The sequence below is a fragment of the Rhinoderma darwinii genome, chromosome 13 (genome assembly GCF_050947455.1).
Source record: "Rhinoderma darwinii isolate aRhiDar2 chromosome 13, aRhiDar2.hap1, whole genome shotgun sequence".
Lineage (NCBI taxonomy): Eukaryota > Metazoa > Chordata > Amphibia > Anura > Rhinodermatidae > Rhinoderma > Rhinoderma darwinii.
The window spans coordinates 17,252,714-17,271,947 of record NC_134699.1 but is presented as its reverse complement, the minus strand read 5'-3'; positions in this window follow the sequence as shown (position 1 = coordinate 17,271,947).

Genomic DNA, 19,234 nt, shown 5'->3' with positions numbered 1-19,234 from the left:
TATTTCCTGTATCACATTCTTTCCATCACTCTCCTTTATTTCTCTTTACCTTCTTCTGATGCTAAACTATAGTTAAACAGAGGAGAAAATCTCCCTATTCAAACAGTCGCCTGCCCCCTCCTCTCGCTCCCTGCTCCTTCCTCCCCTTCCCTGCTGTCAGTACTCTTCCTCGCTCCGCTGGAGGGGAACAAAAAAATAACAGTAACCAAATTTCCTTGTCCTGGCAGGCAACGGGTTAAGGCCGTGGCAGTGCAGTTTTTGCCCTTCCCTTCCTGAGTTTTTCTTTTATTGTTAAAATTGTCTGATGTTAATGTAGATTTATACATACCAGGGCAACAGTGTGCCCAACATATTCTAAAATGGATCCAATGAAAGGAAAAATTGATGAATAGGAAGCTTATCCCATAATTCTAACATGGAAACAAACAGAACAATTGCTTGATTTGTGTTGAAAGTGTTAAAAAATGAATGCTTATATTTTTACAATATTATTAAGCATATTGATGGCAGATTGACTGAGTTAATTAGATATTGCCCCAACATAATTTGTATATAAATCAGCCCTTCCTTTCAATTCATATCGCTATGATTATCATCACTAAACATAGTTATAGGGGTTAACTACATATAAATAGCTCTTAAAGGCTATGTATACATCTGCGGTAATTTCACTTTTGCTCCAATGCATCTAAATGGAAAATTTAAGCAACTTTGCCAATATTCCTTATTAAAAATTTCTTAACGTTTTGTGCATACAGCCCCTTTGCAGACCTATGTGTCTCTATGGTTACAGACTACAAACAAGCCCTGTGTAGTCTGATCCTGGAGTCATACTGCCTTCCTTCTGTTCCTTCCTGCTAGTATACATTTGATAGGTTAACAAGTCAGAAAAGCGGAGCTTCCCTGTACAGATATATTGGACTTAAAACAGAACGGTGGACAGCAACGTTAATAAAGGCATAGTACATTTGGGGGAGCTTTCAGTGGGCATAGAGGCCAATTTTTAATTTTGTCACAAGGCCCTATGATTTCTGTGGATTCTCCTGTCTTTAGTGTACTGACCCTTTTCTCCTTTTACGCTCTGTTGTGTGACATATCCTCATGGTGACCAACGGACACCATTGATTTTTAATGGGGTCCGTTGGGGTTTCGTTGAGGTTTCTGTCATTTTGACTGCATGCTGTGGTAATCTGACAGTATATCATAGCACGTGTGAACATATCCTCATTTGCAACTGAATGACCCCCTCATGTAATGCTTTTAAGATGTTGGTCATTGGCCTCATTGTGATTGTGCTCATGCCTCGGAGTAGGTGCAAAGGCAGTATTTTCATATTCATATTTCACACAGTCCTGAGGTCCGAATTTCCAGTCTATGGCCATTACTCACCCAGCAGGAGCTCCCTAGTCATGGCGGAGAATTCTTAAATATTTAACATATTATTTCCCGCCCCTCTCTAAATCTGATGACGTCATTAGTATCTATTTTTGAAAAATCTATTGTGTTTTCAATATTTTAAAACACAATTTACCTAAGATTACATAAAAAAAATCCCTTGTGTTCCTCTTACTATTATTTCTGCATGCACTATATATGGAGAATTACCCAACTCTGAATAAAGGAACTTATTGACATTGCATGCTCAGATCATACAGATTAAGGCCCTCCAGCTTTCTGCATCATCTGGCCCTACTAAGAACCCTATAGCAGTAAATGACCTTTCAACCTATGTGTGGAGGCAATTGTCACCCAAAGCGATACAGTTGGCTATGGGGGAATGAGGGTGTAACTGCATAGAGGAGAAAATCAGTATACATTATTATGTGCAATTTATTATCTGGTAAATAAGAATGATTAGATATTATCTAGGACTCTAGTATGTTTAGAAACAAAATGATGATATATGCTTCACCCTATTCCTGGAGCACAGGCACTACTGGTCTCCGTGGTCTGCCTTTTGAGTTTCATATCATTTACGCATGAAGCTACTGTGTGTAACGCAAGCAACACGTTTCTGATACTAACCTCATAGACAAACTCAGGCACACTTATCAATAGTATCACATGAAGGGCATATTTGCAAGTTCCCAAAAATTACAAAAAATTGTCCCAGCAAAAATAAAAAAGTTGCATGGTACTTCTTAAATGGGATTTTGCTATTGATTGCCAGTGTCTGGGTAAAGATAGGTTGTATTCCACTGTGAAGACACACACAATTTGTAATTCCATAACAATAGAACACAGCCTAGGAATAAAGACAACCCCTATGGTGACACCATCACAATAGCATACAGCCTTGGAATATAAGCAAAAACTATTGTGACATCATCATAATAGGACACAGCCTATGAATAAAAACAGTGACTATTATGACATCACAATAGAACCCAGCTTTTAAAGGAAGATACACATTATTGTGATGTCATCACAATAGAGCACAGTCTAAAAACAGTCTAGGAATAAAGACCAACACTGTTGTGACAGCATGACAGTAGAACACAGACTAGTAATAAAGAGAAAAACTGTTGTGATATCATCATAATAGAGCACAGCCTAGGAATAAAGACAAACACTATTGTGACATTATGACAATATAACATAGACTCGGAATAAAGAGAAATACTGTTGTGACGTCATTACAATAGAACCCACGCTATGAATAAAGACAGACACTATTGTGACATCATCACAATAGAGAATAGCCTAGGAATAAAGGCACATTTTATTGTGACATCATCACAATAAAACCCACCTTGTGACTGAAGAGACACTATTGGGACATCATTACAATAGGCCCCGCAAGGGATCCTCTGGTACACTGGTGGACCAGTCCCACAACAGATAGAGAGATAGATAGATTAGATTGATTAGATTTGTACATATATCAATGTGTGTGTATAAGCTTCCCTATAAACTCATTGATGACTTTGAATATGTATATTATATCCAGCTTTTATTATAGAATATACTTGTATAGCTGTAGAATTGTAACACACACTCTATGTATAATACAATAGTGCCCACTCAGCAGCAGCCACCGGGCAGCTGACCACACACATTGATTTCTTCATTTCTGGATGAATAGTCTTACAATTGGATTTGTGACAAATCTTAGCACACGATACAAACAGAGTGACCAAACATTGAATGGACACAATCCAAACAAGTAATCACCAAGACAGGACCAGTGTTGAACCACATCTAATATACATTATCCAAGGTGGTTATAAGTTCAAATCTGATATCTATGGTGGGTGGTTTAGTGGTTAACTCTTAATATGCCTGGTGGTTTAGGATAGTGAAGGAGTTAATGGTGGGGGTAGGAAGATGTACCTATAATTTCATTTTGTTTTTTATTTAAATAGGACCAAAATTTTGTATAGGGGTCAGAGTTTTCTTTTTCTGGTACACAGCTCTAAATCCCCTGCTTCCTTTCAGGCCGTTAAGGAGAAAACATTAAGTTAAATGACAAAATTCGGTCTGCCTGCAGGCACCACTAGGGGGAGCTCACTCCATAGGGATTTACAGGCTGAGTTCACACGGTGCGGATCTCACCCTTTGAATTGCAAAGGGTCAAATCCGCAACAAATCTGCAACGTGTGAGCCTATGAATACATATGCAGCGAGCTCCCCCAGCCTTACAGTTCCTGTTGAACTCAAGAAATCAGTATACAGTGAGCTCCCCCTAGTGGTAACATATTTTTTTCATTTAACTCATTGTTTTCTTCTGTGAATGGCTCAGAGGGGGGGGAAGGTTCCAACTACCCACTATTGTTGGGAGACCACTCTATCACAAAGTTGTGTCCAAAGTGGACAACCCGTTTAAGAACAGGAAAGTCACATTGTGCATCTTGAGTCACACAAATATCCTACATCAAGCATTTTACAATTAAAGCTGCTGTCTACCCCAGGTCTAAATACTGAATTTGAGACCTAATCACCAGCCAAGGTCCTTTCAGCCAATTCTCATTCAATCATCATTCGGTTCTTCTATCATCTTCCTCCTCTTCTATATATCTATATATCTATCGCCAGCTCGCTCTCTTTTTCCTCTCCCTTTCCAGAGTCCTGACAGCTTTTCAAACAGAGTTTGCCTCCGATGACTTTGTGAGACAGTCCCTAGGGCTGTGGAGAAGAGAGGACATTGGGAGATGATCGTATAGAGCGACAGCACCCCTCCCCCCCCCCTTTCCAGAGGGAAGACATGGCTATCTAGCAAGAGAGTGACCATTCGTTTTAATAAGATGCTTCTATATGTCCCTTAAAGAGTTAAAACCCTCTAGAATGTCATCACGTGATCAGCCTTTGCAGTAGGGGATCGATGCTTGGAGCAAGTCTGTCTAGTAATATATTATACTCTAATGAAAGGATATGACCACGTGAATTGTTTGCTTGGGCATTTTAACTGTTTCAAGTACACCCGTCACTGGAGAGTTATGCTATCAGCTCCGCACTGTACATTTTGTAGGTACCAAGCAGTAGTCTCCAATTGCCCCCACTAAACAGCCCCCCAACTTGGGAAGCAAATACAGTTCCAGTGAACCAGCCGAGGGGACTTCCAAGTGGTTCAGCATTTTGGGCAAAGCCCAGTGGATATGGAAACTTCACCTACTGGCCTCTGCAGACAGCCCTATAGAGTTGAGATTATTTACTTCTCCATTACTGGGTCTTGTAATTTGGCTGGTCAATCCCATTAAAAAGGACCTGTCAACTCTCCTGACATGTCTATTATAGTACATAATTTGTTTCCTATGTTTTTCTTACAACGTCCAGCCTCCCTCCCGATACTAGTTCTTGCTATTACAACCCATCACATGACAGGAGGACCCCACTGCTTGTTCTCCTTTATTATCCAACCCCTTGGAGAGGGATAAGGAGTGTTATGATCTTTATTACTCCAGTCCTTTTTTTTTTATTTTACGAATATTATTGTAGGATGTGAGGATAGGACCAATTTGAAAACATGCGTGTCTCCATGGACCACAGAAGGATCTCCTTGATCTGCCAATTCTCCGGACATGTCTATTTTAGAAAAAACTAATATGCCCAATAAATCTAACCGTTCCAGGGCATCTTTTCTTAGAACTCTGCATTATGAGTTCCTCCGTTATTCCTCCCGGAAATGTATGTATAAATTGACAACTAGGTGTTACAGTTTCCCGTGTTACCATTTCTGCACTGTTCGATCGGTTCTAACAGATTCTGCAGAGACACACCCCATTGATAAGGGTAACACCCATTTGTCAATTTATTCATTCATTTCCAGGAGGAATACCACAGAAATGGCACAATGCAGAGTTCTAGAAAAGATGCTCCAGAATTGTTTTTTTTTAAGGGGAATACGTGTATTTACTAAAATAGAGAGATTGGCATCCTTTTTGAGCCACAGGATTTTAGGGGTGAGTGAATGGCAACTGATGGGTCCCTGTGGTTCGAATATATGAAGCGCCAAATAGGGACAAATCTCCAAATGTGAACATCTCCACTCCTGGATGTGTCTTCTGTTCGGCTGGGACCTATAGATACCACAAAATACCACTATTATTATGTGACCCTAGCGCAGTATGATGGAATTACTCAACAATATACTTTGCACTGAGGATGAGAGGTTTCCTTTAAGCCTTATTAACATTAAGTGATTCAGACATTAGTCAATGACTCTTCTAACCAGCAGACTGCCTGGTGGTGTGAGCAATACATACACGTGTAGACATAGTAGCTATATAGACGGATCCGCTCTTGTTAGAGAATTGATGGGTTCGGGAGGAATTGGAAATTCTAATTGTGTATCTGGTCTGCAGAGATCTGACAGTGGAACCTTTGCCTGGAATTAATGAGGGGAGATAGAAAAATATGGGAAGGGAGAGCTATTGTGGGTGTGAATAGTGCGTCGTATACAGACGGGACCTGCAAGAAGACAGGAGGGCCCAGGACACAGAGAGGAACCAAGACAGATCGCACAAGGGGATGAAGATAAATACACAGTGATGTGACGAGAATAGAGAAGAGATAGAAGAGATTCAGATCAAATCTGCACTCGGGAAGAGATAGAGATGTCATAATCCAGAAATTAAAGGGGATTATAGTGGAGACAGGATAGATAAATATATCATCCATAGCGGAGCCTCTAATATGGGATCTGCAGCACACAACGCTGATTTATATTGGATACTGTTATATATTACATCTGCATATTTATGAAGGCTCGGCCCTGTAAATCGTAATGTTGGATTGTATTTGTCTAAATAAACATTCGATAATGCGGTCCATTGACACGGCAAAATGTGACTTTCGGAAACGAGAATAATTCCTGGAAGTGGCGCCTATGATTGTTTACATTGCATTAGTACAACAGGAATCTAAATAGCTTTAATGTATGGGTATAGTTTTTATTATGTACATTGTATCCATTCAAGTAATTGTTTTATATGTCTTAGAATGTATTTGATTCAGAGGCATTCATGTAATAACTGGCATATCCCGGCCCAGTGCAAAATCTGTAGCAGATCCCCTTACCTGCCATGTGGCATTTCTAATACTGGTGACTTCTTATGTGGCAGAGGATCCCTTCCAATACCTCCTGCATCATCCACTGTTCCCTTTATAGAGATGTCAATCAAGCCGATATAGGTGCGGCTGCCACCGAAATCGCATGACTATTCCTGCTGAAGAAACCCTCAGCGGACACTTCAAGAGTCATTTGCATAGGCGGAAGAGTTGTTAAAACTTATGCTTTATTACTACTGCTATACATGGATGTGCCCTGAAATGTCTCTCTAGCCCCTATATATCATCAAAGTTGGCGACAGGTTCCCTTAAAATATAGTAACTTTGTGCAGTCTTTCCCTGTTTGTGCTCCAAACTTGCGTTTCTGGGACAGGTAATAGCTTAATGACAGCCATATTAACACCCATAGGACTGCTTTTTCTGTCGCTTGGTCACTCAGAGGGTTTTTCTTTCTCCCTCCCACTCTCAGGTCTCACTATCAGACAATCAAAGAGAAAGATGTGTTCTCTACCGATCTCAGGATCCTGGGAATATTGCTCCCCTTTCTTGATATAGAGGTGGCTACGCATGTGTGGTCCTAGTCCATGGATATGAATGTGAGTTATAGAAATCGCCTAATGTAGCAAACATTTAGTAAAACAAGCAGGGCACAGGCAGGGCCCCCGCCCCCACATATGACTTATGATTTTCCACACATTGTTATAGCACAGTATGAATACTTTAAGGGTATGTTCCCACAGGTCGGATACACTGCATAAAAGTTTGCAGCGTATCCCACCTAGAACCGGCAGGAAATTCCGGCCGAAAAACCGGACCAAATTGTGGTACAGATTTTTGGCCAAAATCGATGCTGTGGAAAACTGAGGTGAAAAAAAACCCCCAATACTTACCTCACTGGCGTTGTAATAGCGACGCATCCCTCCTGTGATGAGGCTGCAGCAGTCACATGGGACGAAACGTCATCCCAGGAGGCCAGAGAACAGCTGGAAAGAAAATGACCTGTTGCTATGACAATGCCAGGGGGTAAGTATGGACTTATTTATTAAATTGAAACAAAAAAAAAAGTTGTGTTTTTTTTTTTCCAGATTTAACATTTCTGCAGCGGAATTGCTGCACTTCTGCCGCAAATATCGCAACAATTCCGCATCATAAATTGACATGCTGCGGGTTAAAAAAAAAAATGCACCGCAGGTCATTTTATGAATGTTTTCTCAGCTGAGTTTTTTCATAGAGATGTGTTCAAATCTCATCTGCTTTGCTGCTACTGTAAATGCTGCGGACTTTCAAACAATTGCGTAGCGGAAATTCCGCAGTGTTTGCGCTACGTGGGAACCTTAGCTATGGATATACAAAATAAGTCGTCAACACAGGCAAAGAGTTAACAGAGAGATGCCATATTAACTTTTCGTTTTTTACGACTTCTTGGTATTTTCCCACATTGCCTGTGCTAATCCTCCCTCGTCGCTTCATATGTAGAATCTGATTTTTAGATTTGCAGCCCTCCCTTGAATCGTTAGCATGGCCCCTCTAAAAAAAAATCCAGTTTTCCCACTAACAAATCCTACTAATCGATCTGTTCTGGGCTGTGTGTACCTTCGTGTCAATCAGACAGGAAATTGGCCCTACTAATTTCTCACCTCATCCCCCTGGGGACAATCTGGGTGATCCGCCTGCCCTCCTCTTACTCACGGACAGCACCATATAGCAAGGTTACTTATAATCCTACTGCACACACTGCGCTCTCCCGCACATATATTAAACTTCTAGATTGATCTGTCTCCCTGCCCCTCCTCCCCCATCTATCTTTCCCCCCACAGATATAATATTATATGTGATTTTTGCCGTATTTGGAATATTAATGCTTATAGGATTTTGCTCTCTCTCTGTTCCATTTTTCTGGTGTTTATCCTCTTGTCTGTACTGACAGATGAAATGACACTGCTGCCGTTCTCACAGATAAAACCATGGAGGAGACGATCATGTCCTGCACTTCTTCATCTACTGCAATATTACGCTACATCTGCATCATTTCTAAGTGGTTTTGACAACCCAGATTGTGGGTCCCCCTATAATAAGCTGATCACATGGGTCTCTGTGATCATGGCCCCCAATAAACTATATATGGAGAGGAAATACAATACTATTACTTTATTTTCCTGCAGTGACAGGTCTACATTAGAAGTTGTGGTTCTTCAATGCGTCCAGTGCTGTTTAACTGGGCATACGGATTTAGCAAATACATACCCACCTCTATTGGCTAGACATACCATAACAGGGTAGTTGAATAGGGGCATGTTAAAAAATAAAAGCACAACCCCTACATTATGGTGCTATTAACTGGTCTTGACAATAAACATTCATTTTGCAAAAAAATAAATAATAAAAATTAAAGGGGAACTCTAGTCATTGGCGATCCCCCCTGTAGGATACTATTGAAAATTGTATGATAAAAAAAATGATTGATATTTGTATCTGTTTTATTTATTTCCCACTGCCATTCTATTAAATCTGTCCAATCATGGGTGGCGCTTAGTTGTCACATGACTGTATACAATTACCATACTGTAACCAGGATGGATCAAGTTCAATGGAAGCCTATTTTTTTTATTATTTTTTTTTAATATGGCTGGGGAAATGCTTAGAAGAATCAGCCTATAGTTTAGAAACTAAACTGGGTCCCCCTGAAGGTAAACTGCAGGAACTAAAGGTTCTTTTACACAGCCCAATATTGACTGTGAAAACTAGCGCCGATCAATGAGACCGCTCGTTGATCGGCGCTCATTTGCTCCTTTCCCAAGGATCAATGATCAGTAATGTATGGGGACGAGCGATCATTATTACGATTGCTCATCCCAATGCATTTCCATCATGTCAGCAGCGCACCTTTACTCGTTCATCAGATGATCGCTGGGCAATGATCGGGAACGAGCGCTCATATGAACACTCGGTTGTCCGATTATTGGCCCGTGTAAAAGGGCCTTAGGTCTCACTACTGGTAGCCCCATAATTAAGGTTTTACCTATTGATATCCTTTAGATAAGAATATTAATAAACAAAATGATATGCTGGAGTAAATCTGAATCAGGGGAGCCTAGGATGTGGGGAATGGGACCTGGACAGATTTCGGGAGTTGGGAAGGCCCTGGGGTAAATGCCCCTTTGGCCTTGGCTGTAACAGTACCTGGAGGGACTACAAAGTTTTTTCAGTTGCAGAACACAGACAACCACATATGTAGAATATATTGTGCTCCCGAGATAGTAGACTCCGCAAAGCCGTACATAGGGAACATCCTGCAAGATACACTGACATACTCTATGGCCTTGCGCTTTAATACAACCCTAATGAATACGATTATACCTTCAACTGGCAAATATGCAACGTTGGCTCTATATTCCTGATGTTCGCAAAACATTCTTGGTTCAAGGACAAAAATGATTTTCCATCCCATCCCCCGCCATACACATGTGGCCCATACATTAGTATAGCATGCAGTATGTGACACATCTCCTTGTTTGTCCAATAAATGCCCAACTTGGAGAAATCTTAAAACTAACAATGATAACCCAAGTTATTAAATATAATGCAGCTTCTTTTTATCGAGATGTAGATATGACAGAAATGACGTGAAGGCGTTCTGACTATTGACAGTGACTGAGGACGGATAATGTACAGATGGTGGCAGTGAGCTGACAGGTAACACTGCTCCTATATAGAAATTATCACTTTCTAACATGTTATATGAGAATTGCAAATAAAAACAAGGATCTATACGGCGCTGCTGGTGGTTGTGGACAAGGTAAGATTCCTGAGATCGGGTATATAGTTTTGTAAAAAACTGTTTAATTGCAACGCGTTTCAGCACCGAACCGGCGCTTTCATCAGGCATAGGTTTACAGAAAGAAAGAGACAAGTTTATATAGCGCCAGTTCAGACTGGATAATTGCACAAAAAACCGCGAAAACACAGCAGCAGGTCAAAGTTCAAAAATGTACAATCTAATAAAACATATCATAATATAAATACATGGGGAACAGGTAAAAGATATAGATAATAAAAGGGTGTGTGCTCTGTCAAAGAATGTTCTTGGAGCGTAGCAAGTTGAAACGTAAAATGTGAAAATTATTATCATCGTTTTATTAATTTTGACAGAAAGATTGTGAAGGTGACATCGGGAAACTGGGGTGGGTAAACGTTGTTTGACTAAGGGTTTGTGTGTGTTGTTTTCAGGAAGTAATACTGTATGATATGTTTTGTTTACATGTTGCCACGGGAACCAGAAGAGTTACGGAAGCCGAAGCGCTCCAAAAAGAAGTGGAACGCAAGATGGAACGCAATACGCGAAAGAAGGATGAGATGCCCAGGCAGGACCGGCGGAGGCTGCCGAGCCGAGACGGAATATGAGCATCGGACGGTGGGTGAGTAATAAATGATTATCAGATGTAGATGCGTTACAGAAACTTAAATTAATAGACGGGTCTATCACTTGTGGGTATTTAAAAAGGGCCGTACATCAAAACTAGCAGGTGAGGATAGCAGCGGTCGTACGTCCGCAGCTGAAAGGTATGTTTGACATCATGTGTTATGTTTAGCAGGAGAACTGGATCATTTGTTTAGTGTAGCAAACGTGAAGTGCCCTCGGTTAAGTATAGTAGTTTGACCATTTGAAATTTGGAAATGTCTGGATACTGTAATATTGGGGAGGTCTGAAGGATAGTTGGTTCGATTAATCTAAAGATGATTCTGTAATATCATTTAGACCCAAAGGGTGAAGTGTGTTCATTTTAAAAATCCAGTAGTTTTCTCTCTGTTTTAATTTGCTGAATCTATTTGGGACGTCACTACTGATGTGTTCTATTGGAGTGATATTGATTTTATTGAATTTGCAGTTATGCATATGGAAGAAATGTCTAGAGACGCTATGCTTAAGGTATCCGTTGTTTATATTGAACCGATGGTTATTAATTCTGGTTCTCAGACACTGAGTGGTTCTACCAATGTATTGCAAATGACACGGACACTCTAATAAGTAGATGACATAAGAACTGCCACAATTTAGAAGAGATTGTATGCTGAAAGTTTCATTGGTGACTGTGGATGTGTAATCCAATTTTCTGTGGCTGATGGACTTGCAGCAAAGGCAACGCGAGTGCCCGCATTTATATGACCCTTTGATACTGGAAAGAAAGTCTGTGTTAGTTATAGGATGTTTATTTATTCTGCTGGGGGCCAAAATGTTTTTAAGGGATAGGGACCGTCTGAAAGTGATATTAGGTTTACATAGTAATGTGTCCTTTAAATACGGATCAGTTCTGAGAATGTGCCAATGTTTCGAAAGTATGTTCCTGATTGTTTTATTGCCCCTGTTGTAGGTGGTGATGAAATTGAGATTGGGACTAATTGTACCCAATTTTGGAATCTTAATTGAGGGGTTAAGGCAAGATATTTGAGTAAGCTTAGAAGCTTTTAATCGTGCACCTTTTATAAGATTTCTTGGGAAGCCTTTATCTTTGAACCTTTTTTCAAGGACCGCGCATTCTTTGTCAAAGTCATTGTCAGTACTGCAGTTTTTTCTAATCCTACGGAATTGGCCAAAGGGTACGTTTTTTAACCAGGGGCGATGATGGGCGCTTCTAAAGTCAATATAACTATTGACATCAACTAGTTTAAAGTGTGTCTTTGTTATGAATTCTTTGCTGACAATGTCGTAATTAATGGTCAGGTCTAGGTAGTCTATGGAAGTTGGAGAAAAGGTATATGTGAATGCTAGGTCATAATCGTTATTATTGAGAGTATCGATGAAGCGCACAGCTTCCTCCTCAGTGCCCTTCCATACTAGAAACAGATCATCGATGTACCTTTTGTAAAGTAGTATATTGTTTTTATAGGGGTGTTCGCCATAAATATATGTTTTTTCGAACGACCCCATATACAGATTTGCGTAGGAAGGTGCAAAACGGCTGCCCATTGCACATCCTTTTATTTGGTGGTAGAAGTTGCTGTCAAAACTAAAGATGTTATGTTTAAGAATGAAGTCGATGCAGTTAGCTAGAAAATCAACCTGGGGTTTGGAAATGTTGTTAATTTGGGATAGAAATGCATGGGCTACTTTTATGCCTTTATCATGAGGGATGTTACTGTAAAGTGTGGTTACGTCCGCTGTCAGAAAACAGACTGGGGCTATTAAAGGGTCAAGTTTTAAATCGTTTAAGTCTCTGATTAATTGTGTGGAGTCCTTAAGGTGGGAGGGTAGGGTGAGAACGAGTGGTTGGAGATGAAGATCTATGAAATGTGAGAGATTACTAGTGAGTGAGTCTATTCCCGAAATGATGGGACGTCCAGGGGGATCTGTTAGTGACTTGTGAATTTTGGGTAGATGGTAAATGAAAGGCATGTTCGGAAAAGTGACAGAGAGGAACCTTTTTTCTTTTTTATTAATCAAACATGATGAGGCTGCTGTTTCAATTAGGTTTTGATATTTAAGTGTGTACATAGGTAGCGGGTTTGTGGTCAATTTATTGTAAAACGTGGTGTCACTCAGAATCCTAATAGTTTCTCTTAGGTACTTATCTCTGTCTAGGATGACTATTCCCCCTCCCTTATCAGCCGGGCGGATTATGATATCATTGTTTTTTTGGAGACTCTTCATGGCCTTCCTTTCATGTATAGTTAAGTTGTCCGAGTAAATGGATGGTAAATCAAGAGTTCTGAACTCATTGCCTACCAGGGACGAAAAGGTTTCGATCATGGGGCCTTGGTGGTGGGTTGGATAAAAATTGGATTTTGGACGGACTTCTACTGGGATGGCCCTCGGTGTAGCAGGGTTATCAGATGGTTCAGTGTTGGTGCTGGGTATAGTAGTGAATTTGGTCATGGCAAAATGTCTGGTGAGGGTGAGCTTCCTCGTGAACCTGTTGAGGTCCATAAAAAGCTCAAAATTATTAGTTGAGGATGTAGGACAAAATGAAAGACCCTTGTTCAAGAGGCTGTGTTCATGTGTGCTTAGAGAATCTAGTGACAAATTGAATATTTTTATTGTTGCTGAACCATGTTCCTCTTCTTGTTGAGAGATGGATGATGTTTTGTGGCGTTTTTTACCTCCTCTTCGTCCTCTGGGTCTGTGCCTAGTTTCCTTGTGGTGGAAATTTTTTGTATTTTGGGAAAGAAACTGGTGATGGTTTGAGCTTTGGGGCTCATGATATAAGGAATTAATATGTCCTTGCTCACAACAGTGGGAGTTAATGGAGGTCTGACTAGCTGGGAAGGGAGGCCTAAAAAAGAAGTCGCTGCATATGTGGTATCCAAAACTGATGTGGCTAAATCAGTATTAGGATTGATGAGCCCCTGGGAGGTGTTATGACTAAAGGAATGGTCAACAGGGGAAGTTGGATTAGAAAAATAGGGGGTGTCATGGATCGAAAGCTCAAGAAGGGATGGAAAAGGGTTACCATCCTCCTCGTCTATAGACTCGTTGATCAGTGATGCGTGTGAAAGGTCAATAGTTGGGGGTACCTCCATTGGTTCGGATACAAAGGGTAACCGGGATAGATGGATTGCTAGATCAGAGGATTTAAAAGCATTCATGGGTATTCTGGGGCTGTATTGGCTAAACCGAGAAGGTATGTTAGGTTGTGGGACCTGATTTAGGGTGGGTATTGTGACTGAATTAAGACACACGATTTCAGGGACCAATGATGCGGTATTCGTCCCTGGAAAGTGGTCCTGGATCAACACAGTGTCTTGTTTTTATTTGCAATTCTCGTACCCAAGCGGTCTCCTCTGGCGACCGGCCCGGATCTGGCAGCAGCTACCCCGTGGACCCCAGTGCTCAACTCTTCTAACCCACACGGTGAGCATTTTTATTTCTTCACTTCCTTACATCATCTTCTTTGATCCATACCAAGTGGCGCCGTGGCTTTTTCTCTCCTCGTTCTAACATGTTATATTAATTAGCTACAAAACATATCCCCGTCACTTCTTATTTATCTACCGCTGCTTCTACGGTTATGTCACTACTCCTCAAATTCACCCTAAACATTGTTTTCTTATCAGTGTAGGGGTGTAGTTATAATAGTAATGTAATATATATATTCTAGATCAATTCAAAATTATAAGCCTCACACTATGACGACCCCCTATGAACATTTTGTGGTACAGAGCTTTAGATACCAACATTCTGGCTGCTTGCAGCCACCACTAGAGGGAGCTTACTGTATACTGTCTTATTATTGAGTTTAATTAATACCAGTATGCATTTGGCTCTTGAGCTCCCTCTATTGGTGACATCAGGTAGCTGGAATTTTATTGTTTTATCTCCCTTAAAGGGGTTTAAAGTTTTGCATCAGAAAAACAGTGCTATGACCGTTTTATAAATATATTTTTTTTTTAAAAAAGGAGTGTTGGGCCTATTAAATTAAAAACAAGTTGTAGGTCCTGGACTTGAAAATACAACTCAGTCAATGCCAGCAAGGAACAAGATACCAGTTTATGTGCAGATCTTGCAGAGAAAAACTATCAAGATGGCACTTTGGAGCTTAACCTCTACTAATATCCCCATCATCTTCTTCCTTGTTGACTCCGATCATTGCAAAGATCAGCTCTAGTGCGTTCTAGTAGTGACGTCAGAGGCGTCTGATCTTGTCCTGACCACTCACGTCTTAAACTGTCAAGATTGTTGATATTGTTATATTGATTGTACTCAACTGCATAGCAAATGGAGATAACATAGACTTTCGGTCAGCTGCCCCTTTAAGGCCATAGCAGGGACATTGACTTGATTAGGCATCAAAATATGAATGGAGATGAACCGTTTACTATCCAAAACGTGTCATTGTTTGTTTTCTATTTTTTTCTAAGGTGCCATGCAAACATCATAGATATCAGCAACGGATTCCCTGTTTCTGCAGTATTATAGAAATTATTGATTCCAATATTCCACATGTAATAAATACAGAACTGAACTCTCCCATTTCAACAATTTGCTGCTATAGGAACACAAGACTGTCCTTATTATTGCTGGGGGAAAAGTCACTCTAAAAAAAAATTCCCTGGTGCCCCTTGGCCATGTTATTAGTCAGTAGGAAGGAAAATAAGGTGTGTGGCCTGATTGTCACCTGTACTATCCGTCTGTGTACTCTGTGTAATGAAAATCTTTGCTAGACGTAGTGAGAAAATTTATCATCAGGGGAAATCAGACCATGGGGGTCAGAGTTAACCATTTTGTTTCCAGCTCATTGACGTTAAGGGCTGAAAAACTTGTATAGTACAGAAGATTCGTCATTAATGGGATTACAGCCATGAAATCTGGAAAAATCCTTTCCCCCCGTGTCTTCAATTATGAGACCCTGCAGAAACAGGAAGGTCTTTTTCTAAGATGCCAACTGCAGGTTTAGTGTTTTTCTATGTCATCACCTTAGTGAATGGTGGCAAGATTTAGCTCTTCAATGAAAAGATTTAAGGATATGTGGAAGAACAGCAATGAAAACACTAAGTTAGCCTCAAAGAATATCCTTCAAAGGTTGGGAGATGTTTACTTGTGTCCTCCTCACGTATCCTGATCTAGACATTAAGTTCAACCTATATTTTCAAGGTGTGTTGATCCAGAAAAAGTAAAAACAATACCTCTTTTGGTTTATCCCTGGATAAACGACGGAAATCTGTTACAACTAGCGATATCATGTCAAAAATTTTCTATTCTTCTTTTACTACTTTCTATGCTGATTGTTGGTGTCCCATTGTCAAACAGACAAGCAAGGACATCAAAAAATACAGAGGCAATACGGAGCATGAATATATTTGTTATATTACAGCAGAGGTATAATGGGCAATGGCCCCTTGACCATGTGTCCGGCACATATGGTTCTCATGACTTGACTTAGGCACTGTATTAGTAGTATTAATTATGCTCCATTATTTGGGCACTATATGGGTACGGTATAGTAGTATTATTAAGGTACCATAGCACTGTATCACACTATATTGTTATATTCTTTGAAACATAAAAGAGTTGTATATTGGTCAAAAATGTAGGTAGGATGTTGATTTACTCATAGTAAAAAGGCAGGGTCAGATTATAGTATAGGTAAAAGGGGCAAATGCCCATTGGGTGCACCATTTAGGGGTTTCCATTGTCCTATGCCCATTGGGTATGGTCCACTTTAAGCTTCCTACCTGACAGCTTGTATTTATGTCATAGGGAAGTTAAGATCTTTCTGGAATAAGGAAGTGTAGAAATGGAACATCTTATCATTTTCTTCCAGAATTTCCATCCAGGAAGGTTGGCATGTGTGCCTTGGCATTGTTTAGTCGTCAGGGACAATGATGGTGTCCACATTAGGATCCCAGTATACCCCAGAATATCCATAAACAAAAGGAGATAAAGGAGCTAAAGCCAATAGTAATAAAATTAAATATCTTTATTAACAAATAAATACACATAAAATATTAAAAGGGACAAAAGGACTCTGTAGTTCCCAAAAAGCACAATAGGAGAAACTCCCAGAAGTAACCCAGGGCAAAGTAAACAGAGAAACTGGGTCCAAGTATGAACCACAGTATCTAATGATACAAATGAGGGGGGCAGGGCTTAGCTATGGCGGAGTAAGCACGCACATCGGGGGAGCTCCGTGCAGCGAAGTGCTTAATAGCAGCCTGAGCCCGTCTAAGACCGGCAGGAGATGCCAGCAAAACGCAGGGGACAAGGCACTACACCCTCCCGCTCCCTACCTAGCTTGCAGACGCGGAGTGCTAGCATGGAGCGCTTCCTATCAGCGGCGTCTGCTTCTCAACTCCCAGGTGTCATGGCGGACCCGGCACTGCATCCTGCCACGTGCAGATCTATGGGCCTTCAGCACGCAGCAGCAGGAGTTCAAGCACAGGGACAGAGGATCGCACCACAGCCTGGGGCCAGCAGCAATGAGGTACCGCACGTGTCCCCTGTCCTATCTAGCCCTGTACTTCAAGCAGCCACCGTGTCCCTGCCCAGAAGCCCAGATACTGATTCTGTCCCTTTACAGCCTGCATTGCATGCAGATTTACATCTGCTCAGGGAACTGATCCAAGCTTTACCTACCAGGCAGGACTTAGATTCCCTGGTGACCAGAATTGAACAGTCCCACCAACAAGATATCGCTGCCTTACAGCAAGAAGTGGATAGGGTGGACACTAGGATTACCGACACAGACCAAGCGGTCTCCAATATTGACAGCAGAGTGCTAGCTCTGGAGCAGGCAGCCATTTCCAGCAGAACACATATACAGTCTCTGGCGTTACAGTTAGACGATCAGGAGAACAGGGGTCGCAGGAATAATATCCGTCTGAAAGGCCTCCCAGACCTGGGTCCCAGAGATGACCTTCCAGCCAGGATAACTGCCATCTTTAACACGGTCACTAACAGGCCGTTGGAAGCGACATTTTTGCTAGATCGTGTCCATAGGGTTTCTCGGCCTGGTCCGAACGACCCAGCCAACCCTCGTGATGTTCTGTGTAGACTACATTACTACTCGGACAAGGATTTAATCATTCAAGGCGCGTGGTCACATGGTCCGGTCACGGTGGATGAATGCAGGGTCACGATATATCCAGATGTCTCCCCACGTACGCTCTATATGAGGCGCCTCCTGCATCCACTACTAGAGAAGATCAAAGCTGCGGGAGCCACTTATAGATGGGTTCACCCGTTCCACGTGGTCGTAAGGAAAGAATCAGCCACTTTTCTTTTGCGCCATTTCTCAGATTTGGAGGCCTTATTCAAATTCCTGCAGATCGAGTCGTTTCCAGTCCCGGATTGGCTGGCATTGGACAGGCCGGAACCATCGCAACGCCGGCGCGCTCGGCGCCCTAGCCAACATCTCGACAGACCTTCGCTCCGAGAGTCATTAAGGTCTCAGCCGGACCTTTCGCTACTGCTACCGCCCGAGGCCTGACGTGGATTACCCTCGGAAGTTGTTCTGACAGTTCCTCCGAGAAGTGCCTTTTCTCAACTGAACTTTGTGTGCAGTCCTGGTTCTTTCTGAGACTTCCGTGGACAGTGAACTGGCACCAAAGATCCCACAGATGCCTGCAGAACTGTAGATATGACCCGACATACAGTTTAACCTTCTTCCTTCCTTGTCCCCCCCCCCTCTCTCTCCCCCCCTCCCCTCTCCCCCCCCTCCTCTCTCCCCCTCGTGAATTGTTAGGAAATTGCTCGTGTTACGACATATTGTTAGTATTGCTGCACAAGGCCACATGATGTTATCAAAGGCAGTGGTATTACTATTCATAGGGTTTCATTTACTACCTGTGACCTAACTTGTGATCCGATTTGCTTTATCTGTATCTTGTTGAATGTCGTATTAGGGCTCTTTCTGAGCAGTCCCTTACTTATCCCTTTCCTCTCCCCACCCTCTTTCCCCTTTCCCTCCTCCTCATACCCTCTCCCCTCCCCCCGCTCTCTCCTCTTACCTTCCCCCCCTCCTCTTTTCCCCCCTTCTGATCAATCTCCCCCCCCCCACCCTTTTTTTTTAATAGGTCGTGCTAGTTATCCGGGTCCTCCAATAAGTGGAGTTTAATGTTATATATCTCAGGTCACAGATAGTGTCGCTCTGGGTTTACAGTGTTCTTCTCTCGCAGCTTTTCAGATGAAGGGTTAAGTTGGCTTATATGGCCGTGTTTTTGTTGTAGGGCCAGGTAACAAAATGTTATGTCCTCCCTTGCCCGCCATTTGGTGGACATCGGACGAGTTTTTGTT